The sequence below is a fragment of the Ambystoma mexicanum genome, chromosome 11, assembly GCF_040938575.1.
Source record: "Ambystoma mexicanum isolate Mex_15411 chromosome 11, UKY_AmexF1_1, whole genome shotgun sequence".
In the NCBI taxonomy this organism is placed as follows: Eukaryota; Metazoa; Chordata; class Amphibia; order Caudata; family Ambystomatidae; genus Ambystoma; species Ambystoma mexicanum.
In genome coordinates this window covers 955,098,646-955,125,942 of record NC_090934.1, presented here as the reverse complement: position 1 = coordinate 955,125,942, position 27,297 = coordinate 955,098,646, and the positions used below count along the sequence as shown (strand labels likewise).

Sequence of the window (27,297 nt, the reverse complement as noted above, 5' to 3'; positions counted from 1 at the left end):
CCTAGCTTCCCCTACGCTGTGGCATCCCTCCTGCCATCACACAAGTACTAACCGTTGCTCAATGGCCTGCCCCATCTCTCCTTGGCTCCTACCCTCTGTGCCTCTTAATGCCCTCAGTCTACTGACTTATGTTCCCTTATACGGATGATCTACCTTTTAAATTGATTCCTTCCTTTCCAGAGCTCCCACAACACTGCCCACACTCCTGTACTGCTGTGCTTTATTTAATAACTGTCACAATAATCCATTTTACGTGTGCTTTCCTCATGCATCGATTGACTGTTTGAAAATCTAATTTAGGTGTGCTTCCATCCTGCATTTGTTTGTTCGGATAGTAAAAAAAATCCTACTCCCTTGTTCCGTTTTGTTTCCATCCCTTGCACCCCCACACCCCCACCTTTAGCTCCTGCTGTTTCTTCCCATCCCCATTGTGTTTGTTCACTTGCGCCCTACAGTGACTCCCTCCTGTGTAACTCAGCTGCTCAGCCTGGTTAAGTGCACACGCTCAGTACCCCCTAATGGTGCTCTCCTATCTTCTCCAACTGTTTCTCTAAACCCTACAATTCACCACTCACAAGGTCTGGCAGGAAGAAACTTAAGGACACACTTGGCTCCAGCCAAGGCCTTCCTATCGTTGCCTCCCACGTTAGTGCTTCCACCAGAGAGACGCTCACCACCGACATCCTCTTCCTCGTTCCTTCCCCCAACCGATGGGACTCTTCATGCGGTTATTATGCAATCTCCCTACTCTTCCTCACACATCAACAGTGGCACCCACTGGGAGATCCTTCTTGCCTCCTCCTCTATAGCCAGGTTCATCTTAATGTCTATCGAAATTGTACCGTCTTGGTACAAGGGACTCAACCCAACCTCCTTTTTGATAGGCTCCTCCCTCACCTTAACTTTTCCACCTTTCTCTTCACTGGCTCCCTTGCAAACTGCACCTACTGGCTTCTTTGCCTTTACCTGGCCACACTGTCTCTTACTATGGCTCATTTGCCCACACACTCAGGACTAGCATCCTTGTCAGCCCTTCCTTCACTGGCTCCCTTGCCTGCATTCCCTTTGGCCTCCCTACCTTCTCTTGCCCCCATGCTGCTTACGGTTAGGACTTCTGTCCCCTGCAGCGCCCCCCCAACCCTGTAAATCCTTATTAAATGGCAATGGTTGGGACCTCCCCCCTCCTCTGTCACACATTTTGACACTTCTCCCTGAAGGCTACAAGATCCTCTCCGAGCATAGGCTCAACAGGCCAGGGTGGCAAGTTGCCCTTATCTTTCCAGAGTGGATCCCTGTTTCTACCATTTCAGCCTATGCCTCCCTCGACTTCCTATATATGTTTTCCTTTCCCCTCGCTCCATACCCCCCCACCTCCATACACCCCCATCCCCATACCCCCCCCCATCTCCACACCCCCCCCCCCACCTCCCAACACACTGCAGGCCACACCTTCACCACAGACATCCCACTCATGGACTGATCACTCCCCTCACTAGAAGCCCTCTTCACCTTTAGCACTCGCACACCCTGCACTGCCTCCAACTTACAAGGTCTTCCGACCCGTGAAAAAAGTGTCAGTTGCTGCCTTGGCCTCCGCCTACTCCTCTCACTCTTGCGGCCGACTCTCACCCTGACACAGCCTTCTCCAACTTTCACCTCTCCAGCTCCAATACTCTCGACATCCTTGCCCCAGTCATGAGAGTCAGACTGAAACCTCCCAAAATGTGCAACTCTTGGTATGACTCGGACCTGGCTGATCTTAAATGCCAAGTGCAGGGGAACGGAACTGGGGATCTTCAGGTGCACCCTTCGACAAGCCAGCCTGCTGCCTTCTACAAAGGCAATATAGACCCTGCATCCGGCTCAAGAAAAGAATCCATCTTCAAGCCTGCATCTCCGCAGCATCCAACAACACGGCCAAACTTTTCAAAGTCTGTAAGGAGCTGGCCAATCCTACTGCAACCTCATCCTCTATTGCACCCACCCAGGACCTTTGTGGGTCCCTACCTGCACACTTCACTGACAAAGACAGGACATCTGTCCTCTCGCTACTCCGCACCCACACATTCACCATCATCCCCTGCCTCTCCACCCCTCAAGCTCTCACACCACGGTCCCTCTTCTCCGTCACACCTGAGGAGGATTCTAGACAAGTCCAGTCTATGAAAGCCTGTTCCAAACAGGTGGACCCATGCTCCTCCAAAACCATCAAGGACAACACTAACTCTCTAGCTCCAGCCTTGGCAGAACTCTGCAACCTCTCCTTCACCACTGCAGTTCTCACTTCCCTCAAGCATTATCTTGTGCACCCTAGGCTTAAAAATATAAAACTGCCGACCCTTCTATTCCAGCTAACCATCGCCCGATTGCACGCACCACTGCTTTCCTTACCCTCCAAACGGAATCTGTTGGTTGTCTCCATGACCATCAGTCTGGCTTTAGAGCATCCATAGGCATGGAAACTGCTCTACTAAACACCCGTGAAGACCTGCTCTCAAACCTTGAATAACTCTGTCCTCAATTTCCTTGACCTCTCCTCTACTTCCGATACAGTAAACCACAACATCCTGATCTCCAGTCCCTGGGCATCACAGATCAGGCCCTGGTGTGGTTTGCATCCTCTCTCAGACCGCCCTTCCCAGGGAATTTGGGCCTAATTTCTCTACTTGTGGTGTTGCCCAGGGATGTAATCTATCCACCAGGTTTTTCAATGTCTGCATGGCCCCTTTGGCACACAAGATCTCTGCCTTCACCTCCAACTTTCAGTGTTATGCGGATGACAGCTCTTTCAGGATACCCTCGGCCTCTTCCTATCCCTCGCTCATTCCGGACTGCCTGTCAGGCAATTCAGTCCTGGCGTGCTAACTATCGCTGCTTTGATGCCAGAAACACATATTGTCCTCATTGGGACCCCTGTTCCCACTTTCACTCTGGCCGGCCTCCTTTGGTCCTTCGCCCCCACCCACCAGTGAGGCATAAATCTGGGGCTCAGCTTCGACTCAAATCTCTGACATGTCCAAAAAGGTCACACTACCAGCTGCACCACCTCAAAAGGTATTCTAGTATTGTACTGTCTCACCTTCCCCCAAAGGTTCACTGTCTCTCCAGACTACTCAATATTCCTACTTCTCTCCGACCTCTGCAACTTATCCAGAGCAGAACTGCAACTTATCCAGAACAGAACTGCAACTTATCCAGAACAGAACTGCAACTTATCCAGAACAGAACTGCAAGACTTCTCCTTGGCCTCAAGCCCAGGGACTGCTGCTCTCCGGGGCTGAAATCACACCAGTGGCTCAGAGAGGCCGCAAGAATCAAGTCCATCTAAATAGTCCACAAGGCTTTCTGGGGCCAGGGCCCTTACTATCGACAACACTCTTCCCAAATACACTCCTTCTAGAGCCCTCTGCTTGGCTTCCTCAAATTCCCTGTGGGTGAGCCGCTTCTCCAAACAGCGATTTAGTGGTAGATCCTTATCCTCTGCAGGAGCCTCCCTTGAAAACGGCTACCTACCTCTCTGTCTTCAGCCGAACCGCCTTAAGTTACAGAAATTCCTCAAGACCTACCTCTTCTCTTCCTCCCCTGCTACCCTCCTTTCTCTTCGCTTCTCCCCCTCATTCCCTTCTCTTCCCCCAACCTGCTCAGTTAGCCTCACAGGTCCCAGGTTCCCCGCCAGTCCTGCACTTGCCTCCAGGCCTCTGCACGCTGTCTGGCACTACTGGAAGATGCTCCATGAGAGGGGCAGCCTCTCTGCACTTAACCCAGGTCCCTGCTGGACATGGCGCACTTGCCCCCCTCATTCGCACCTCCTGTTCTGCACACTTGCACGACCTTGACCTGAATGTTCTAGGCCTTGCAAGTCTGTCCAGTCCTTCCTCCGTCTCCCCTCCCTACCTTGGTCGCAATTGAAGTATTCATGCATAGGAACATTGGATGACCAAGCAATCTGAAATGTCACCAGGCCAGCACTGTAGTTTATTGATCTGTATGTTCCTCTCCTCACTCTTGTTAAGCACTGCACTAGTAAATGATAGCACCGGCCTAGTAGGCTAGCTATTGTTGTTTGATAATTCGGAATCTTCAAGGCCTAAGAATGACGGCTGTATTCCCTTGTTCCCTTCCCACTTTGAAGCACTTCACTTATGTTTAAGCGCGTTACAAATAAACAATTACAATAGAGGATGTTGCAGGTTTTTGGCGCAAGCCTCAAACATACAATGCCTTTTCCAGTATGATACAAAAGTCTTTAGTTCTTTTTTTCATATTTTAGTTTGTGGTTGTTGGCAATTAAGCCTTTAACAAACAGAAAAATGTTTTCATTTTCGACACAAAACCTTAACTCACTTATTAAAACAGAAAAAAAGGATATTTAAAAAGTAGTTAGCATAAAACAACAATTCCATAATTCAAAAGATAATACAACTTGCAAGCCACGTGTAAGGACCCCGGGAGCGACGGGTTACCCCCAGAATTTTACAAAACCTATGGCATCTCCCTGATACCACTTTTGCATGAGGTTTTCCAAGAAATATATGAACGAGGTATTTTACCTAACAGCATGAGGGAAACCCTAGTGATCCCAGTCCTCAAACAGAACAAGCCGGCTGAGCATTGAGATTCATTATCGCCCTATGCTTACTTACGATGTCAAACAGCTGACCACAATCCTAGCTCAGAGGTTGTCCAGGCTGATGGGGGATGTTGTGCACATAGATTAATGCAGGTTTGTGCCAGGCAGGAACACGACCATGAATTTACGCAGACTTCAACACATCATCCAACAAACAGACACAAGCACTGAATCCTACGCCCTGCTATCACTTGATGCCATTAAGGCGTTTATTCTGGGAGTGGCTGCTAGCGGTCCTGAAGGAATTTTGATTTGGCCCGAGATTCATTAGGTGGGTCTGCATACTGTACACCAAACCACGAGCAAGAGTAAAGACTGGGAGACACGTATCAGAAATTTGGGACATATGCAGAGGCACCTGGCAAGGCTGCCGGCCATCTCCCATGTTTTGCATTCTGGGGCTGGAACCCATTGCTATTTACTTCCGGAAGCAATTCTTTGATGCCGGAATAAGAATAGGAGAAATCGATCACATCATCTCCCTCTACGCGGATGATGTTCTACTGTACGTTAGAGACCCGCATCTCAATGTCCCAACCATGCTGGAAGTCCTAGACAATTTTTCCAAAGTATCAGGCATACAATTCAACAGAGTAAAGTCCTGCTTATTCCCACTAGCAGCCCTTAAAGACAGAAGCGCGAAGGAGCTCCCACCGTTGGGGATACACTGGCAGACCGCCAAGTTTCACTACCTAGGCATTCATATTATGCACACCCGTCAATGCATGAACATAACACAATAGCTGTAATACCCAAGTTACGCAGATCAATGGCCTTTTGGGCAAAACTCCCACTGTCACCAATAGGGAGAATCTTGATAACTAAAATGATAATCCTCCCCAGGCACCTGTATGGATTCCAAAATGTACAATATTTCATTAAGAACCCATTCTTCCGTCTACTAGAGTCATTAATTCGAGAATTCATCTGGGGGCAGGGTAAGCAAAACAGCACATTCCACATTAGTCTTGCCATATGCCCAAGGAAGAATTCAACTCCCGCATTTCGAAAAATACTATTTAGCAGCCCAACTTAGCTTTGTGTCCAAATGGTTGGCCGACGAGACCACATCTGAGACCCCCTTGCTACAGTCCCTGATCTCTCCACTGCAACTAAAAGAACTTATTTGGGCGCCAAGTCACCTACTGAGAAACGCACCCTTCATAGCCACTCTGGGAAAACAAATCTGGCAAAGAACGAAGTCATTAAGGCGCCTGACACACCTATACTCCCCGGAAATACCAATGATCTGGGACCTATGTAAAACAAACTGACCTGCTACACCTCAGGGCCTGGGAGAAGAAAGGGGTTTACATGTGGGGAGACTTATATGGCGAGGGCTCCTTCAGAGAGTTCAGCTCACTGCAGGACACGGATGGGACACCCACTAGTCATTACTTGTGGTACCGTAAGATACGTGAACTAGCTCGACATAAGTGGGACACCTGGCCAGAAGAACCCGAGTCCGATGCTTTCACTACCCTACTGTATAACTTAGGCGAGGGACAGAAACTGGTCTCCCAAATATACAGACACCTCAATGATAATCCCAACCCAAAAGGAGGTACGTTGAAAAACAAGTGGGAAGGGGACACTGGCCGAGAACTGTCGGATGGAGAATGGGACAGGGCGCTAGCATTTCCCAAGGCCTTGTCCAGAAATCACAGATTTCGCCTTATACAATTAAATGTCCTGCATCAGACATATCTAACCCCACACAGGCTAATGGCATTCAATGGGCAAGCGAACCCTAACTGCCCATGGTGCAAAACGGACAGGGCAGACCTCATACACATGTTTTGGGAATGTAACAGTACAATCCTTATGGGCTAAAGTGAAGCAGACTTACGAGAAAGCGTGCACCTCCAGCTGGTCTTCTGAGGAATGCCTCATAGGGACATACCCCAGACGGGCCAAACTTAAACATCGGGTGAAATTAATGGACTTGCTGTGCATAGTGGCAAAAAGACACATCGCCATGTCCTGGAAAAAACCAGCGGGACCCAGACATATCGCCTGGCATAACAAACTTGTAAGATGGGTTAACGCAGAGACAAGGGCATGGGAGGACAGCGTCACTAGATCAACCGACGAGTCAAGCGCCACCCTGGAGGCATGGAGGGAGATCATCAGCACTATAATCTACCCCTCAGACGATAAACCCCCATGAGCATATATTGAGTGGATCACACTGGACTGCCGGAACACAAAAACCCGCTGGGGTGGCCCCTGAACACCCAATGCAACGGCTAAACTTAGGCACCCCCCCCACCTCACAACATGCCCCGCTGAAGACCCTGAACCTGGATGATGAAGATTAGACAAGGAGACAGTTAATGTTACCACGTTATCGTTTGAAATGTTTGTTTGCCCTCCCCCCTTCCTTTTCTTTCTCTCCTTCTTTCCCCCTCTTTTTTGTCTTTCGTTAACCATTATATAACACTAAAGGCTGCGCATTGTATGCCATATATGATTTGACATGTGTCACCCAGTTATGTTAAATGTCAATAAACAAATTTGAAATAATCGACCTTTGTTGCCCTGTAAAACAAAAAGACAAAACTAACTATTCCTTTCCTTATGATAGAGTAAAAGTATAGTCATGCCTACTTAGTAACCACAGAAGCAGCCTTAATCATCTCTTCTGAATTAAGACTTTTAATAAAGCCCACTACTGCTATTTCCATAGTAGTGGTAGGCCCTGATAAACAAACCAATAATCAGTAGACCCAACCCCATGACACCTGTACAAAAAGTTCCTAAAGTACAGTAGCTGCTTTGTTATTAGTGCGGGGCAGAGCATAATCTGTTGCTCAATGTCTTCCATCACACGACTGTTCCCACAAAAAAAGTATGCATTTAGCCATGGAATCCTTGCACGGACCATATTGAATCAAAATCTCTTTAGTCTGCAAAAGATCAAGTCTAAACAATAAGAAGGTCCTCCTCACATTGCGATTGGGGTAGATTGACATATAGGAAGCAAGCACTCCCTGGTTCTTATGTTCTTTTCTCAGGTGTTTCAATGAGTCATAGGAGTGCGTGCTCTAACTAATGTCAATCCAATTCTGCCGTTAGAGGGCCGTTTTCACCTTAGTTGGATTTCTCCCAGGATTGTACTTAGTAAGACCCAGCTGATCCAGGGTCTGCTCACAGAAGTCAGACTTAATTTCGGAAGGGGGCCCTTCGACTTGTCATCGCACAGTCTAAATCCTTATACAAAGAGCCATACAATTTTCCCACAGATTAAACCACTATCTAACCTGGATTTTACATGGTCTTGAGACAATTGATAATCCCAAATATATTAAACTATTCACCTGTTCTCATGACTGGTCTTCTACTGTCCATCGAAAAGCAGATTTATTTCTCCAAGAGCAGTGCGTGATTTTTCTTTGGATTGATTGTAAGTGAATGATCTTTCACAAAGCTGCTTAAAGCCTTCAGCTGCCTTTGAAGAGCAATTTCTGCAGTGTCAAACACTGAAAAGTAATTGGCATAGCTTAGGGCAGGTCACTCTCCGGTTATTCAGTTTTGGAGGGACAGCCAAAGGATGCAGGTTATCCCTCCCTTCATCCGACATGTAAAGGTTAAATAGACAGGGGCCAGCATACACCCCTGTCTGACTCCCCTGGATGTCAGAAATAGGCCTGAACAATCTACCAGTTGTATTTAATATGACCTGAATCACAGAGTGTTCATGCAAACCAATTGGGAGACGTAGGAGACCCAGGTTGTTTAATTTTGTCCATAGGAGATTTCCGCTAAAAGCATCAAAGGCTGCACATAAGTCGATGGTGGCTATGAAGACCGTCATACTTTTTGGCCCAAGTAAGAGACTGCTTAACAGAGTGCTTCTGAAAATCTGTGCAAAGTGCTCATGTGTTTACGAAACCCTGTCCACCATTTAAGAATGCCTGCCTCCATAGCCTATGTCTGCAGCTCGCCCAACAAAAAAGGTTGCAAACTCCTTGTTGTCGGCATCCAGAATGGCTTTTGGCCTGTAATTACACCGAACAGCGCAAGGCACCACATGGGCCACCTACAGGATTCAGGAAAGATATTAGTGGTCACTATGTGGTTAAAGAGCAAATTTAAAGCAAAAGACCAGTTTCTCTGAGAGCTTTTAAACAGTGCATTCAACAATTTGTTGGGCCGTGGTGCTCCATGTGAGCTACTCTTCAATAAAATGGCTTCAATAGTGTCCTGATCAAATGAGAGTCCATACATTTTCATTGTCTTGATAAGGAGGGAGTCTCCACACCCTCTGCTGATGTAGCACTAAACAATTTCTCAAAATGAAGGAACCACTCAGATAACGATTTGTGTGTGTGTTGTGCTGTTGATTTGAATACCGATATAAAAAGTCACAGAAGTCACAAGTATTTGTATTTTTCAATGTTTCCAACATTGCCTCAGAGTCCTTCTGTAACAATCCTTCCACGACCCTTTGGCCAATAGCTGCACTCTAATTCAGCCTTCTTAATGGCAACAGTCCTGCATGGGTCATCAGCACTACTCCCCTTTATAGCTTTTAACTGTGCTCTTAAAACCTGCCTTCTATCTACTATCTCAGCATCATGGACATGGGTATTCCTGCCATCATTTAGTTTAGTTTATGTGCCAACAGACTTGTTAACAAGATCAGCTACAAAAGGATCAAATCTGTTGACTGAACGTTTCCAGGGATATGAAGTCCAGAGAGCTGAAGAGACTCATTAAATTGTTTAATATTTTTCATATCCCTTGTGATCCTATTGCCTGCAGTATTCTACTGAAGATCTCTCGGGCCATTAGAGTAACCCACAGGGAGGCTATTAAGAACGTTGCTCTCAACATACCAGGGTTGCTAAAGGCAGTGTGGAGTACACAAAACTGAGCATATCGCCTGGAGCAAACTTGCAACAAATATATAATCTATTGTGGAGTTTAGGATGACATTACTCCATGTGTGTCTTGGAGGAATATCACCCAGATTAGTCCCATTTAACATTTGTAAGCCAAGACCTTGTAACGTATTCAGCCACATTCGCCCCAATAGTCTTTATCTTTATATTTAGTCTGCCCACACATTACAGGACAATCCTGATCCGTTAATATACAATATGCAGTAAAATCCTCCATGACCACTTAGTACCAACCAGAAACATTGCTACACAACTCTTTAGCCTGATTCGACAGCAAGTCAAAACTTTCTCTTAACCAATTACGCCAGTATGCCAATAAACATTCATGCACAAGAGATGTAGAGAATGCCCTGATTCATGCAATATAACATGTGGCTAGTGTAAGGGAGGAAGCGTCTCCCAGGCCACCCCCCCCTTTCATTCCAAATGGCACACACTATATGTTCATTCCACGGTTGAAAGCACACCTCTGGCCAAGGTATGAGGTTGGGTAAATAAATAAATGGGTACTCCCCTTATGTTTGATAAAGGGGGGGGGGGTCGGATCTGTAATCTGGGGAGAGTTTGAAGGTAGAACCAAAAAGAAAGACAGACTACCCCTCTCTAAATGTCCCTTTAGTGGAAATCAGGCCGGATGATTGAAACCTACTGAGTCATTTAGTAGATTACCAACTATTTTACATTTAGACAGATTTATATTGCAACAATGCTTTAATAACAATTCTCTTTATTTTTCTTTTTTTTTTAAAACAGTGTAAAAAACATTTCATATTCAACTCACACCACTTTCATACACCAATGTGGTAATTGGATCTTGATTTTGCTTTTCTTTGGTCTCACATCCATCATTTATGTGGAACAGAGATAGGGAAACAAACATTATGGATCCCTAACTGGTTGACATGTTTCGGCCCCTCTTGCGTGTACTATACCCTCAAGTGTGGTCACTCAAATTAATTTATTAGGCCATCTTCAGGACACAGCAGTACAATCAGAAAAACTCAATTTCATTCCCCGTGGTAGATCTTCTGATCTAAAAACAATATATAAAAACTATATTTTAGTTACATGATTTTCTATCTTTAAGTGCCTAAAAAGGTGATCTCTAAGTTTATTATGGAAAATCGACCCCATCACTGACCTTGTGTCCACTATATTTGGGCCATCCGAGAACAATTTTTCGCCCTTGAAACCAAGTCTTTGCGATCACCTGTAAAAAAAAAAAAAAGCCCAGAGGATATTTGATCTCCTCCTTTTAACATGTGTTGTATGCACGTTTATATCAGATTGCAATTTTTGTGTTAAAATTGCAGTAAAAAAAATTGCAATCTGATCTAAACTTTGGCATTTCAGCCATGATAAATAGTAGGTTCCAACTACAATGATATGAAACGCCTTCACTTGTTTTCTCACTCGGGCCGCGTTGTGTCAGAGTAACCAGCATAGATATTGGACTAATATCACGGGCACATCAGCACCCTTGACACAACTAGTCATTATTGAGCATAGTGAGTTAAGCACACCACTAAACAATTATTCGTAGTGATTTAACTCCAAACTTATCTTTTTAGGTGACCCTGCTATCCATCCCATCTGCATAACTCGGTGGTCAATATCACCGCGGCATCATCAGCCACACATCTCTCTCTAAATCCCAGGTACATCTCTACACCACGCGTCCTAATATACGATTGATTCATACCACACAATTAGGTAACAATGTACCGTTCTCCTAGATCGTACCCACAACCAGATCCACAAAGAACGGTTACATCTATTCAATTCAGTTCACAAGACAACATCATCAATGTAGGTCTTCGACCTGCAGCATTTAAATACAATTTAATCTTCCCCGGTCACTTATCTCTGACACACATCATGTCATCCCTCTCTATAGGTACATCACACTACCTTTACTTCCATCAACTCTGTCCTGATGACAGTTTGGTCCCCTCAGACAACTAGCCCGAAAACAGCACCTTCTGATGGCTATTTGCATTCCGAATCAGAAACACCAACTGCTTAATGTGTCGACAACAATTGAGTACTACTACTAATAAGTAGTACATGAATTTGCACCAATAATTTCTGCTACTAACCTTCACTACAATATGTAGCTAATTGTGTCAATGGATCTGTCCTTTTGGACTTATGTTTTTTAAAGCCTCATGTTGAGTTACAGGCCTACATTTTTTATTTGTCTGTTCAATATTAAAGTAAGTTTTTCTGTGACCTTTTCTCTTGGCTGGTATTTGTTAAACCTAGCTACCTGCTGCTAACCGCACCCATCCCCTATGCGTCTCTGAACAGGGGTACTTTTTTCTCTCGCTTTCTGTGAACGAAAAACATTACATAGATTGTAGGAAAATGAACCTCTTTATTAGATATATACTACAACTTTTTGTCCATTACAGATGAACCACTATTCATTATCAATGTAGCTGATCTTGTCATCAAGAGTTTAAAGCACCTTTACAAAAATTCTGTTGGATTATTTAGCGTGTTTTGGGAGCACGGCACCATTGCATGGGATTAATGTATTGCTATAATGTGGTACAAGCAATTGCACCATTTTTTTTCTCCTGAAATGCCTCTGTTGCAGGAGACACAGGATTAATGAACTAATATAATTAACAGTACTAACGTGATTCTAATCAAATACCATCATAATGTGTTCTCCAGTGCACATGAGGTGGAAACGACAGGCTCTGAAAATCATTTAAACGTGCACTTGGATTCATTTTTTTTCTCTGTTCACTGCGAAATCTGCATGCCAGGAAATGAGTAGATACAATTTCTAAACCATATAAGCCAACCAATTGTTAAAAGAGGAGGGTAGATTATTGTGCATTTTCATTGGTGACACGTCACCTTAAGGGATGTAACAGAGGTCTCTTGGTACATTTCGGGGAGGAAGAAAGGCAGGGGACATTTTACACAGCTCCGGGGAAGACCTGGCTGGAATTTCTATGGGATTTCCTGATTGAGAGGTGCCGTCCCAGTCCATTGCTGACTTTCCCAGGCTGAAGATTCCAGTCGATAAGCACCGGCTTGAGAGACCGCAGATCATAACTGCATGTCCTTGCTGGGGTGCTTTGAAGGAAAGCCTTGAGCCATTTAAAGAAAGCGACCAGTCCGGGGAGTTTGCGTGCTAAACAGCTACAACTCGCTGGTAATTATCTTGTATGAAAGTGAGTGTGCGGTATGTGCATTAGACCTATTTTAGACAGGCAGCGTAGCGATAGCTTTTCACTGTGTTCAAATGACACATTTTAATGTTGCCAGCTGAAGGCAAAACAATGTAATTTTTTCTCTTGTGCAAATGTGAAATGAAATTCGTAGTGTTCTTACATTTTGTCTCTCATGTTTTTTTATTTCTGAAGAGGTACGAATGGTAATGTATCATTGTAAAATGAAATTGTGATAACAGTCTGCCTAAGAGTATTCTTGTTTCTGTTTCATTTGGTGTCTAAAAAAAATATTATGCCATAGAGGGAATGATGCTTAAAGCGCCAAGTTTCTATGCAGATAAAGTAATGTTATGAGCAATTATAAATAGCTGTGTGCGTGGTTCCACTCAGTGTATATATGCGTGTGTGATTTCTGAGTGGAACATAATGAAATAGTTTGCTGGACGTGTATGAGTCAGCAGAAAGAGAGGCCTCTGCAAATAGTTTCACTAATGTAAATAAATTAGTGATTATACCACATGTTATTGTGAATACTTTATGGAAGCATAGCTCACTGGTGTAGACAAATTAGTGATAACAGCCATAAGTGGCATTCCATATGTAAATGTGGTGTTCTTGAATAATGTAGAAGCCTGAAGCCTCTAGAGGTCACAAGAACAGTCTAAACAAAAGAAAGGGGTTTTGTATGTTGGGGCCACAAATAAAACAAAGAAATTATGCTCATCACTATACCACAACGAAATGCATACCAATTAAATGTATCTGTACTTAAATAATACATATCCCCTATATTGCTATAATACCAAACCCAATCTGAATGCAAGGAGTGATTATTGCTGAATTACTTTACTTTTGGCGGTAAGAAAATACCACTAGCCCCCAAATCTACAGGTTAGATGGGGCAAGTAAAAATCAGGAAATGTTAAGAGCAGAATTGGATGTATGCCAAAAAGACATGCAGTTTAAATGCAAAGATTTTGATTTTCAATTGTCCAAAAGCAAAAAACAATTTGAGGACAGTGAACAAGAATTGGTACACTTTTGGTGGACCACATTAGACAAGATAAAGATGAGGTTGTGTCAGATGCAGATTTTACAAAAAGAACATTATGAGAAAGAAAGTGACCTCCAAAATGCAGAACAAGAAATTGTTAAAATGCTTCAAGAAAGAGACAAGAGGAATAAAGAATTTAATGAGTGCCAAATGCAAATGTGTGAGATGCAGGAGGTAATTAATAAAATGAGTGATGAAAAAAACTATTTGCAAAACGAAGCAAACAGGCTCCTTAAAAAGTGTAAGGACTTAGAACAGCAAATGTGCATTCCCATGTCCCATGAGAGGCGGTAGGGTACCACATTCAATGGAGTTGAGGTGAATTCTATTTCTACCCAAAGGGCTAGTGCCCCAGTGACTGGGCCGGTGACTAACTTGGTTGCAGCGCCCTTGGGGGATTTGATACTCCCATTGGGGGCCGCCACCAATCCCATACACCTGGAACCAGGGTTGAGTCACCAAGTAGTGCAATTCCATGCATTGCAACAAGTAGCCCCATAAAAATAATGAAATCCATTAAAGCCCTGATCAAACCATTTAAAAAAAAAGGAGGGGAATGCTGCATTGAGGATCACTTAGAAGCGGTTCATGACATTTTTAAAGCACTACAGATACCTAAGGAACAGTACAGGCAATATTTTCATTTAACTTTAGATGCCCCGAAGGCCAGTATTGTAAGAGGATTGAATGAACGGCAGAATATGACAAGGGCGGAGTTCGAAAAAGAGACCAGGCGTCATTTTTCTCCTTTCCAGTCATTGCAGGAGGCAATGAAAGTCGCTTACACAATCACTGCTGGGCCTAATACATCCCCTCGCCAGTTTTTACAAGACTTAAAAAGAGCATTTTCTCGCTTTGATGCATCTTTTGACCCCAATTCCAATGAGTTTAAAACTGCCTACTTATATGGGCTGCAGAAAGTCATCATATCCCAATTGGTCCGTGAATTTGACCGTGACAAGTCCCTGGAATGGATTGTACACCAAAGCACAAAACTATATGGAGGTACTATATTGTCAGGGTAGAGAAAGTGATAAAGAGATACTAGACCTAAATCTAAAGAACCCTCAGCAACAGTGATGGAAATCAGGTCAGCCAAAATGTCCCTTGAGTCTGCTCAAAGTCCAAGTAAAAATAATTTGGCACCTGAACAGAGGGGTAATCAACAAAGGTCATCACACACTGCACCAATGTTCCAATCACATGATCCTAGTAATAGGGAGAGTTACATCAGCCCTAGGTACTTAGGAGATAGGCCCCGGGCAGGCTATCGACCTGATATGTCAGGTATGAACAATAACCAGAGACAAAATCAGGATCAAAGAAATGATGGTCCTTATCAGACATTGGGGACACAAAGCAGATTTGATCCCAATACCATGATATATGGTAATCAGGATAGACCCCGATATGTGGATCGATTTGCTGATAATGGGAATCAACATAGGGGCCAGTACCCACAACCTGAGACACGACATGAGACAGAACATGAATTACACTTCACGTCAGTACAATGATTCCCACCAGGGGACTACAACCAAAGGATGGGTGCACCCCGCTCCCCTCCGCAAATGAATCAAGAGTTCAGGAACCATCCCAATAGAAATCATTCTCCTGAGAGGTATCAGAATAGATCCAATCAGGGAGAAGACAAATAGGAAAGCTCTGCACAACACAAAAACAGTCATCAAAGGAGGGAGCAGATGGCCATAGCAATGATCGGGGGGGCTTCTGAAAAGTGGCTAAGTACTTATGATACCTGCAGCGCCGAAAAGACAGTTTGCTCGGATGAAATTTTGCATAATGAGTCTGAGATGCCTAATGATTTAAAAGTGAAAATACCAGTACATGAACATGTAACAGAAAATGCAAATACTTCTAAAAGAGAGGTACGGTTTAACCTAGAACTAAAACATTGGCGATATGTACAAATGAAATAGGAAAACCTGAAAATCCAAAAGAACAAAGACAGGTTTAAGAAAAATGATTTGTGCATGGGGAATACCAGTGAACCGGGAGTAAGTGGCGATGCTATAGCTCCTTCCCTGGGCAATTCAAACAATGACCAAACACGGGCAGGAAAAACAAATACTCAAAAGGAGGGTACAGGTCAATCACCTGAAGAATTCTTTGAACCACATATTTTTGAAGAGCTTAAAAAGGCTGGTATCATACTCAATCACAAATGCACAGAATTAGACCATGACAAATTGCCAAGTGATGTTGTTACACATGTTCAGTTGGAGGGTTGTAGTGTGACCTCCGATGATACCCGGGTGGATGGGCGAACGGTGGCCACACTCCAAAAAACCTCTGAACATGGGGAAATGAATAAAGTCTCTCACACAGGAATGAGCAAAAAGGAGGGAAAAATGTCTTTCCATTTACCGATGTGCTTAGCCAAAAGTGAAAAAGGCCTGAGAAAGGTGAGCCCTGAAATCAGTAAGAATTCGCATTTCCTATGTGTATTAGAGGAAGTTGAAGACGGGTATTATGCTCCCATCATTGTGGAAGAAAAATGCCATACATCATTTACAATGATTGATACTGGCACACAGGCCACAATTATGTCTAAAGAATTAGTAAAGAGTATCAATGAAGGGAGATCCCCGGAGAATCAGATCACAGTAAAGGAGAATCAAGGTCCAGTGCATAATTTTAACGGGGAGGAGGTGCCTATTATAGGCGCCACCGAGGTTGACAAAGATAGGTAACCACAGAATGAAACGGGAGGTATTGGTCACATCCATTTGTGATATTCCATTTCTAATGGGAACAGATTGCCTGAAAAGATTATCTCCGCTCAGATGGGCTGAATGGAGTACTGTGGTCCTTAACAAAAAAAAACATTGAGACCTAAGAAACTAAAATCACAAAACAGCAATATAAATGAATGTCACACTGTTGCAAAAACAAATGATGCAGTGGAGGTGTATCTCCAGAATAGTTGCATACCTAGCGTCACTGTTATATTAATGTGTCAAGACAAGATGCAGAGTGAAAATAAAAAATTACCTTTACAAATATACTTAGACCCAAGGAAAGAATGGCAACTGCCATAGATGAGCACACCTTACGTTTTTATTTAAAAGTGAAGACTTGCAAACAGAATACTGCTCCTAGAGCAGGTTCAGAAAAACACATTACCACTCTTGCTGAAATACACATGGAAGATGAACAACCATGGGTTCATGTTGGGATAAATGACTATTCTAAAACAATAAAAGCCACTTTAGCGCTTGAACAGGAAAGGCGCTTCATTAATGAGAAATTGTTGCAAAAAAATAATGGAAAGGGAGGAGATCCCGAAATTTAGGATTAAAAACCAGTATGTCTCTGGTTTGGACGGTCCAGACTTTGAAAACCGAATTGCAGGTAGATGCATGCTGAAAATTAGCATTGGACAAATAACAATTTACCGTAATGTTTGGATAGTGTGTGGAACGCAAAATGACTTTTACATGGACAATGACATCATGCACAGAATGTGTATGGTGCTAGATTTCCTTAATCAAAAGATATGGTCACGCATAGGTGGGCCAGCACCTGAATTTGAAGACAAAAGAAGGGCTTATCATTGCGCACAGCTGGTCCCTTATGCAACTGAATTACAAATGAGGAAAGATACTGTTATCCCTGCATTCACAAAGCAGTTTGCAACAACAATGAAATGCAAAAAATGGACAGCAGATGAAAGATTCTGATGCATTTGTGTGTCTGAATGAATCCATAAAACAGCAGGGCCTGGATTATGAATACATTCCATTGGTAGATGTGGGTGAAGGGTCTGTAAAAATTATGGTGAATAATAAAGGTTATCAGAATATTCATTTAGAGGAAAACTCCCCAGTAGGAATGGCCATACAAAAATCACATTACACAGCTGATCTAAATAACATGGAAATATCCCTGAAAAGTATGTAGATGCTAAGGGCGAATTGCCAAAATACCTGGACTCTCAGCCCAAAGGGATATTTAAAATTCATTCTGTGTACCCTTAGGATTCAAGCGAGACAGTGTGCTGTCATCAAGAGGATTGCATAACATTTAACTTAAATGAAAATGAAATAGAAAATCAGCCCATTGAAGTGGAAGCTGATATGCCAAAACATTTAAATGTGGCAGCTTTACAAAGAGACACAGCCACACAATTAGAGGAAAGCGGCGAGATTCCCATGCCAGAACATTTTCCAGAATTCCCCAAAATGGTAGAGGAGCAGATTTTGTTAGCGGATGCATGTGACAACAAGGAGGATAGGAACGAATTGAGGAAGATATTTATGGAGTTTAAAGATCTATTTGCAAAAGATGTTTATGATTGTGGGCTAACTAATTTACATGTGGCCACACTTCCGGAAGGGCAGAAGCCCAGTATTTGTACGCCAGTGTAGACTACCACTGGCATGTTTAGAATCATTGGCAGAGATTAAAAATTTGGAGTCGCGGGGAATCATCAGGCCCATTCATAGCACATCCAATACACCTATATTAGGTGTGTTAAAACCAAACGGTCAATGGCGACTGTGTGCAGAGTTAAATAAAAGAGTGCCAGTATCCAGATGGCCACTGCCATTCATTGATCAGGGATTAGCTCAGGTACATGGTTCAAAAGTGTTCACCACATTAGATCTCACCTCTGGCTATTGGTGTGTGCCATTGGCAGAGGAGATACAGAATTTATTTTCCTTTTCATTTGATAAGACTCAATACGCATGGGTTAGAACTCCATTCGGGTATGTCAATAGTGGGAGTGAATTTGGCATATTTTTGAGAAAGGCTATTCCTGATGCAGCAGAAAGAGGAACCATAATTTATGTGGATGATGTCCTGATAAAAAATGATAGCTTGAAAAGCCATTTTGATGAAATAAGACATGTTCTTGGCCAATTGCAGTTCTTGGCCAATTGCAGAAAGCAGGCGCCAAAGTATCTTTACAAAAAGCACAATAGTGCAAGAAAAAGGTGAATTTTCTAGGCCATGAAGTGACTGAACATGGACTAAATCCAAAAAAGAAGAAAATAGAGGCCATACAGAAACTAAAAGATCCTAAAAATGTGAAAGGGGTAAAAAGTCTATTAGGAATGACAGGCTATAACAAAAAGTTCATTGAAAATTATGCTGAAATCACTCAACCATTGACCAAACTGCTTAAACTGAATACACCCTGGAAATGGGAAAAAGAGCAGTCTGAGGCAGTGGCTAAATTAAAGGAATGTCTTGTAAAGGCACCATGTTTAGCATATCCCATAAAGGACAGGGAATTCTTTATAGAAATAGGTTTCTCTGAACATTGTATGTCAGCAGTGTTATCACAAAAACATGATTTGAATCGCAAAACCATTGCATATGCAAGTAAGGCATTTTCCCAAGTTGAAATTAAATTCAATGAATGTGAAAAGGCCCTATTAACCACTGTGTGGGCGCTACAACATTTCCGCCCCATTGTTCAGGGAGAAAAGGTGATTGAGACAAATCATCAACCTTTGCAATTTTTAGAGAGTAAAAGAATTAGGTCAGGTAATTTAGCGCAGTCCAGAATCATTTCATGGACGCTAGCATTACAGGGTTTTCCTGTAGAAATGAGATATGGCCAAAATAGAAAAAGCCCAATTGCTCAAGGTTTAGCAGATTTACATGACTGTGCAGCTGAACCAGTATCACATGAAATAGAAGTGGAACCTAATTGGCAGGAATTTGAACAATCACCACACAAAGCTTTTGATGAAAAAACATGCAAAGACTTGCCAACTGTATATGTTGATGGTTGTGCCTTTCACATTGAAAATGACAGTGATAAACAACTAGTGTCAGGAATAGGGAATGTCTGGTTGAAGTGTGAAGGTATCCCAAGTATAGGGATGAGAATTGGTGCTAGGAGCAGTCAGGTAGCGGAATTGGCAGCCATTTATAAAGCAATTGCTACTGCAGTTGATAATAAATTCAGTGAAATTGTCCTGGTGACGGATTCTGATTACGCACGAAATAGCTTTGTAGAATATTTACCTGGCTGGAAAGCGAGAGGCATGATCACATACAATAAAAAGGCACTTAAACATGGAAAAATTATACAAGCCATAGACAAATTGGTGTCAGAAAATGATTTAACAATATACTGGAGGAAAATTCGTGGGCATTTGAAAACTCCAGGAGAGGATAAGGAGGGAAATAATAAGGCAGATCACCTGGCTAAAATTGGGGCTGTGATGGGAGAATTGCTACCTATTGAACATTTACTGGGTGAAATACAAATTGATGCAGTAACAAATTCTAATGCACCAAAGGAGACAGATCAACCAGTGGTACAGTGGAGTTATGATACACCAGATCAAGATCTGATTGAGGCACAAAAGAATGATCGAATTTTGGGAATCTATTATAATCATTTCATAGATCCTGAACAAAACCCTTTAACAGAAAATTATTGTATGGGAAAAGAAGAGTTGAGGGTGCTATTAAAGAATAAAAAACTAATAAGACTACAAGATGGACTCATGATTAGAGAGTCCATAACAGGACAAATATAGTGGGTGGTACCCCTTTCATTCAGAGGGTTAATGCTACACCATGCGCATGGATGCTATAACTGCAGGCCACAGAGGCTCACAGAAAACAATGGAAATACTAAAAGATTATGCTTATTTGCCACATATGTCCCAAGATGTAGAATTATATACTAGAGGAAGTCTAGTATGTGCCCAATTTAAACCTGATTCACCAATGCATAGAGCTCCATTAATGAAAAGAGACCTAACTCTTCCATGGTCAGATTTGCAAATAGACTATGTAGGGCCTGTAAAGAGGTCGAGCAGGGGGGACCGGTATATTTTAAGTGTGGTATGTTTGATGTCGAAGTGGATTGAGTGTATTCCTGCACTAGATTGTAGTGCGCAAACAGCAGCCACATTGCTGGTGAACCATGCGTTTTCAAGATTTGGGTTGCCACAAAGAATAGAATCAGACAGAGGAAGTCATTTTACAAGTGCTCTAATGAGTAAGGTATGGCAAATACTGGGTGTGAAGAGAAAGCTACATATCGCATATCGGGCGGCGTCTTCAGGTGGAATTGAACGCAGCAATAGGTCTGTTGTGGACATTTTAAAGAAATTTGTGGCAGAAGCAGGTTCCAGCTGGGATTTACGCTTACCTTTGGTTCTGATGGCAATCAGATCAACTTCTGCCAAAGCAACAGGTATTAGCCCTCATGAAATTTTGACAGGTAGGAAAATGGTGTTACCACAACACCTACTATACAGGACACATGAGCAAACACTTGTGAGCGCATCCACAGTTCATGAATACATTGATGAACTGAGGAAGCATTTACAACATGCATTTTCTTTTGTACAGAAAAATTTAAAAAGAGCTGCTGACAGTGCAAAGTCATATTATGATAAAAAGATGTCAGTAAAGGAATATTGTGTGGGCGATCAGGTGTATAAATTTCATTTTGGAAAAGATAAACAGAAAAATTCCAAATTTCAAGCAGCCTGGCAGGGGCCATATCGAATTATAGATCAGGTCTCTCCTGTGGTCTATAAAATTTTGAAGACTGAAGGTGAAACAGCAACAGAGCAGTTTGTTCATGTAAATCAAATAAAACCATGTCACCCTAAACATGAGATTAAACAAAGTTCCTTGAACATAAGGTAAAGTGAATGGGTCTAGTCATTAGAAGAGGCAGAGAAGTTAAATAAAGATGGTTGATTATGATAATGGCACAAACACTAATATATGTGAATATATATAAAAATAATTGAAGCTAAAATGTATGGTATTGGTGTAAAAATATATTAAATATTGAATACTGTTTTATATATGTTTGTTTTCTCTTTAACCTATGTTTAATTTCAGAAAGCAAGTGGAAAAAGGGCGAAATATTTTACAAAGCATGTTTTATTTTTGGCAAAAGGGTAAAGTTATTATTGTGCTACGTACTTAATTTGTTTCTTTTCTATTTGGTTTAGAATATTAACATATTTGTACCGGAGGTCACGGGAGACGATGGAGTCCTGGAGTCCCCTGGATGAAGATCGAAAGATGCCTGCCTCTGGGTGGAGGTGAAGACAAAGTAACCGGAATGCCAAAAAGTGATGACTTCTATGGGGAAAGGATCCAAGAGTGCCAAGATGGAAGAGTACCCGAATGAACCAAATGATGTGAAATCACTGGTCGGGACATATCAAAAGGCAGACAATTGTCCTGGAGTATGGAGTTACATGTATTTATTATTTTAATTAATTATTTTAATCTGTTATGATAATTCTTTGTTTTAGTTATTTGTTTTATTATTTTGTGATTGAACTCCAGTACAAAAAAGACACTGGACTATGGACACTTCCATTGGGAAGAAAAATATAGAACATTTTATAAGAACTGATGGACTAAAAAAGGAATTTTAATATTATGATGATTGAACAGTGATTTTTCAATTTTCATTTTTCACACCTGAATATTAATTGTATTGGATTGTTACATTTTAAAAAAAGAAGAAAGGGAGCAAGTTGGATTTCTTCCAATTGTGGCTTGGACCATTGCCAAACTTCTCAGAAAAAGGAGGGGATATGTAGGATTAGTGTGTTTTGGGAGCAGAGCCCCATTGCATGGGATTAATGTATTGCTATAATGCGGTACAAGCAATTGCACCATTTTCTTTTCTCCTGAAATGCCTCTGTTGCAGGAGACACAGAGGATTAATGAACTAATATAATTAACAGTACTAACATGATTCTAATCAAATAACATCATAATGTGTCCTCCAGTGCAACAATAGGTGGAAAAGACCGGCTCTGAAAGTCATTTAAACGTACACTTGGATTCATTTTTTTTTTCCTCGGTTCACTGGGTTAGCTGGATGCGAAATCTGCATGCCAGGAAATGAGTAGATACAGTTTGTAAACCATATAAGCCAAGCCATTGTTAAAAGAGGAGGATGGATTATTGTGCTTTTTCATTGGTGACACATCACCTTAAGGGATGTAACAGAGGTCTCTTGGTACATTTCGGGGAGGAAGAAAGGCAGAGGACATTTTACACAGTTCCGGGGAAGACCTGGCTGGAGTTTCTATGGGATTTCCTGATTGAGAGGTGCCGTCCCAGTCCATTGCTGACTTTCCCAGGCTGAAGATTCCAGTCGATAAGCACCGGCTTGAGAGACTGCAGATCAGAACTGCATGTCCTTGCTGGGGTGCTTTGAAGGAAAGCCTTGAGCCATTTAAAGAAAGCGACCAGTCCGGGGAGTTCGCGTGCTAAACAGCTACAACTCGCTGGTAATTGTCTTGTATGAAAGGGAGGGTGCAGTATGTGCATGAGACCTATTTTAGACTGGCAGCGTAGTGTTCAAATGACACATTTTATTGTTGCCAGCTGAAGGCAAAACAATGTAATTTTTTCTCTCTTGTTCTTGCATTTTGTCTTTCTCGTTTTTTATTTCAGAAGAGGATTGTCTCACGAATGGTAATGTATCATTGTAAAATGAAATTGTGATAACACAGTCTGCCTAAAAGTATTATTGTTTCTGTTTCATTTGGTGTCTAAACAAAATATTATGCCATAGAGGGAATGATGCTTAAGCGCCAAGTTTCTATGCAGATAAAGTAATGTTATGAGCAATTATAAATAGCTGTGTGCGTGGTTCCACTCAGTGTATATATCCGTGTGTGATTTCTGAGTGGAACATAATGAAATAGTTTGCTGGACGTATACGAGTCAGCAGAGAGGCCTCTGGAAATAGTTTCACTAATGTAAATAAATGAGTAATTATACCACATGTTATTGTGAATACTTTATGGAAGCATAGCTCACTGGTGTAGATAAGTCAGTGATAACAGCCATAAGTGGCATTCCATGTGAAAATGTGGTGGTGTTCTTGAATAATGTAGAAGCCTGAGGCCTCTAGAGATCACAAGAATAGTCTAAACAAAAGAAAGGGGTTTTGTATGTTGGGGCCACAATAAAACAAAGAAATTATGCTCATCACTATACCACAACGAAATGCATACCAATTAAATGTATCTGGGGGAGCACCGGAGACCCAAAGTGATAGCCACAGCAGGCAGAAACAACGCGGTTTGTTTGAAAACGCTGCGGTTTTTCAAACACAATAACGTTGTATTTATGTTTGCGGTCGCTTCAAAAGCGACCGCAAACAAATACAACGTTTTTAAAGCTGCGGTTTTATTTCTAAGTTTTCCCGGAAAACTTAGGAAAAAAAAAAAATAAATAAAAAAAACACAGCTAGTGCTTATTTTTTTTTTTAAAAAAATAAACAGCACTTACCGAGATTCAGCTGCAGCTTTCCTGCTCTGGACTCCGGTCCCCGTCCTCCGCGTACAGCACCAATGAAGGAAAAGCCACCCAGCGGTAGCTTTTGTTTACTACAGCTGGCTGGCTTTTCCTTCATTAGTGCCGCAAAAGCCAGCACAGGCGGGCATCCATTTCACAAAATGGATGCGCCCATGTGCTGGCTTTTGCGAATTTTGAGCTTGAATAGCTCAAAATTTTACATAGGAAGTTTTAAAAAAAAAGTGCTAGTATTTTTTTTTAAACAAATTTTTTAGCTGGACTACCCCTTTAAATGTATCTGTGTACTGAAATAATGCATATCCACTATATTACTCTAATACCAAACCCAATCTGAATGCAAGGAGTGATTACTGCTGAATTACTTTATTTTTGGCGGTAAGAAAATACCGCTAGGACCCAAATCGACACAAAATACCCTACAATTCCAAGAGTTAACGTTGCAAAGGAAGGTTTTTGCGTGTCACTGGTTGGAATGGGGAGTTGGCACAATTCAATTTTAAAAGTAGGAGCTAAATTGCTCCAAGTAATTGTGACCAATGCAGTCTTAAGTATGGCAATTACATATACAAGGACCATGGTGCCAAGTCCCCGGATGCAAACAGTTTAGCGACTGTAAGAAAAAAGCAAAAGATACAGTCGCAGGCATTGTTGAAGCATAAATAGATAATCACGAATAAATGGTTTACTTCTTCCATAGCCAAGGTCAACCGACTTTGCACGCAAAAAATTACATTTATCTTAGTTTCCAAAAGAATCAACTGCAATGCATCAAGTAGACTACACATGAACAAGAGATGATCGAATACACTAAACAACAATCACAAATAGCAGGGTCTGCAACCAGTGACTGCAAATCAGCTTTGGAGTACAACTCCCATGACCTCTCACCATTTACTATGCCACCTTTGGTTATAATTAAGTGTTCCAGTTTTCACTGATTTTTAGACATAAATACGGACAGAAATCAGTCTGTTTTCTGTCTGTATTTATAAAAATTGAGGGGGGAAACCAGACCCGTCTGGTTCTCTATGATGCCACTCATACATCACTAGCCAATCGCATTTCAGATTGGCAGCATGGAGACTGTAAAAGTTGTATACAAATAACATTAACATTCTTCAAATTGCTAACAACATATGTAGCAGTAGTCACAGGAGCAACCGTTTGTAGTAATGGAAACGGTGGAGCTAACATTTCTTTCCTATTTAGCTGCGTGTGCGCTTTAATAAATACATGTTTTATTTGAACAGAAATACTGTTTGCAAATTATCTTTTTATATGACAAAAAATAAATGTGCAAAAATACAAAACAAAAGAGCCTAAACAGTATATACAGGTAAATACAGACTGAAATGGCCGAAAAATGCATACCATAAAACCGGGAACCTTAGTTATAATCCAAAACATTTGGGGAGCAAAGGGTTGCAGAATCCTGCTATATACAAAAAAAGTTTTCAGAGCATTTGTTCGCTTTCCTTGAATGGTGGACATTTTCTAAAAACAGCCGACTTTGCATCTTTGCCTACTATACATGTCACTACAAACGCGATAGCAAATACACGGTACAATATGAACAACACAGCACATACTCATGGGGATTTACAGAAGAATGGTTTGAGTTGGCATGGCAGATGGAGCAGGTGAGAGAAAATACCAATTGGTAAATGGAATGGGGTCAATCCAGACCAACAGATACCTTGTTCAGCATTATTTGTAAATCCGTAAACTATCCAGCCTGATCGATGGGTCTCCTCATACGAGCAGTAAAGGGGGGCGGTTAAAGAGATGGGGCGAGATAAGAAGACACTAGCGAGCTGGGGCGAGAAATACCACAAAAGGTCAGCAGGGACTAAGGACGTGGAGGGAGATCAGCATGGGTCAATCGTCAAAGAGGGGTGACAGAAAAAGTGATTAGCCGAGCGGTCGACAGTAACTAGTGGCCATCAGTCACTAGAGAAGAAGTGGGTGAGAGGGCAGCGGTTACTAGGGGGGGGCAAAAGTGTGATGCACGGGGAAGAAGGTAAAACAAACAGTGACTGCAAACCAACAACAAAAAGTAGGTAGCAGAAGTTTGACATGATAACACACAAACGTCACTTCCATCATATCTACCGGGAAAAGGGGACAAACAAATGAACACCGCGGTCCGGAAAGTGTTCACCCGGAGTACGAAAACAAGCTGTAGCATGGCGACTCATTGCACACAACAATGTGCTTTTTAGCAGTAAGTACCTTTTCTGAACAGTGACTCTTTGTCTGCAACAATAACATTAAAGACTGTGTGCACCCAACCCCCTGAATTGCATGAAAGGACACCGGAACATAGTAGAAATGGGTGCAAGGTGCACTTCCCCTGAGAAAGCTGAACACCCTGCTTCTTCCCTCAATTTTCCATAATCTCGGCCCCGCCCTGAAAATGGGCCCTCTTCCTGAGGCGGCGCTCACTGTGGAAGGGGAGGGGTGGTGGACGGTAAATACCTGGTGACCATCAAAACTTGTTCCACTCAGGCGGGAAAACAACCCTCTACCAAAGCATAGCTTCCAAGATGGCGGACATGTCAACTATCGCCAGTACCCGCCCACAAATGTTATACCTGAGTGTCAGCCAATCAGTCGCATCCATAGACTAGAAACATAGTTGACTGGGCAATCTTGATGTCATTCATCTACATCAACGAACTATTACGACGCTATTGGTCGTTTGGTTGTCAGTCTTTTCGGTCGTGCACTACGATGTTTATTGGACGTAGGCCATCCGGAATCCTCAATGGAGGTCAACATTTTGCACGCCGCCAATCGCCGGCCGCGGTCGTCCACCGTCGCTTGCTTCAACGCCTCAGCAACAACTCGACGTCAGCCTTAGACAGGCATCCCTCTTGACCAACCAGAAGCAGGTTAGGGTTTGCCCGAAAACGTGTAACTTAGCCAATCAACTGAAAAAGCGACCGTAAAGGCGTCAATTAATGGGCGGACAGGGAAGGAACGTTTTATGAAATAAGAATGGGGTTACTTTAACACATAGCTAGTTAAGAAAAATGCTAACAGACCTTGTTGTTACGTATATGACTCCACCACAAAACATTTCGACATGGGTAATTAGCTCAAACGGTAGAGCGCTCGCTTAGCATGCGAGAGGTTGCGGGATCCATGCCCGCATTTTCCAGGTTTTCACTTTTTCTATAATTCTGAACAAGGTTTGTATGTAGTTTGCCG

At 42.3% G+C, this 27,297-nt stretch overlaps 1 protein-coding gene and 1 long non-coding RNA gene across 10 annotated transcripts in view; one reads left to right on the top strand and one right to left on the bottom strand.

Moving 5' to 3' along the window:
• LOC138503970 (uncharacterized) overlaps nt 1-21,837 on the top strand; it is a 63,696-nt gene extending 41,859 nt beyond the window's left edge. The window contains exon 3 of the long non-coding RNA XR_011279741.1: nt 21,747-21,837. This is a non-coding gene — a long non-coding RNA (uncharacterized lncRNA). The remainder of the gene's footprint in view (nt 1-21,746) is intronic.
• Nucleotides 1-26,664, bottom strand: part of PPP6R3 (protein phosphatase 6 regulatory subunit 3) — a 2,530,957-nt gene extending 2,504,293 nt beyond the window's left edge. For 7 of the 9 annotated variants that reach the window (XM_069624114.1, XM_069624109.1, XM_069624112.1 and 4 more), the window contains exon 1: nt 26,563-26,664. The gene's annotated coding sequence lies outside the window, so the exon portion shown is untranslated. Of the gene's footprint in view, nt 1-26,316; nt 26,449-26,562 lie in introns of those variants that run through there. The other 2 variants (XM_069624110.1, XM_069624108.1) reach the window with 2 other exon arrangements.
• Nucleotides 26,665-27,297: the final 633 nt, after the last annotated feature.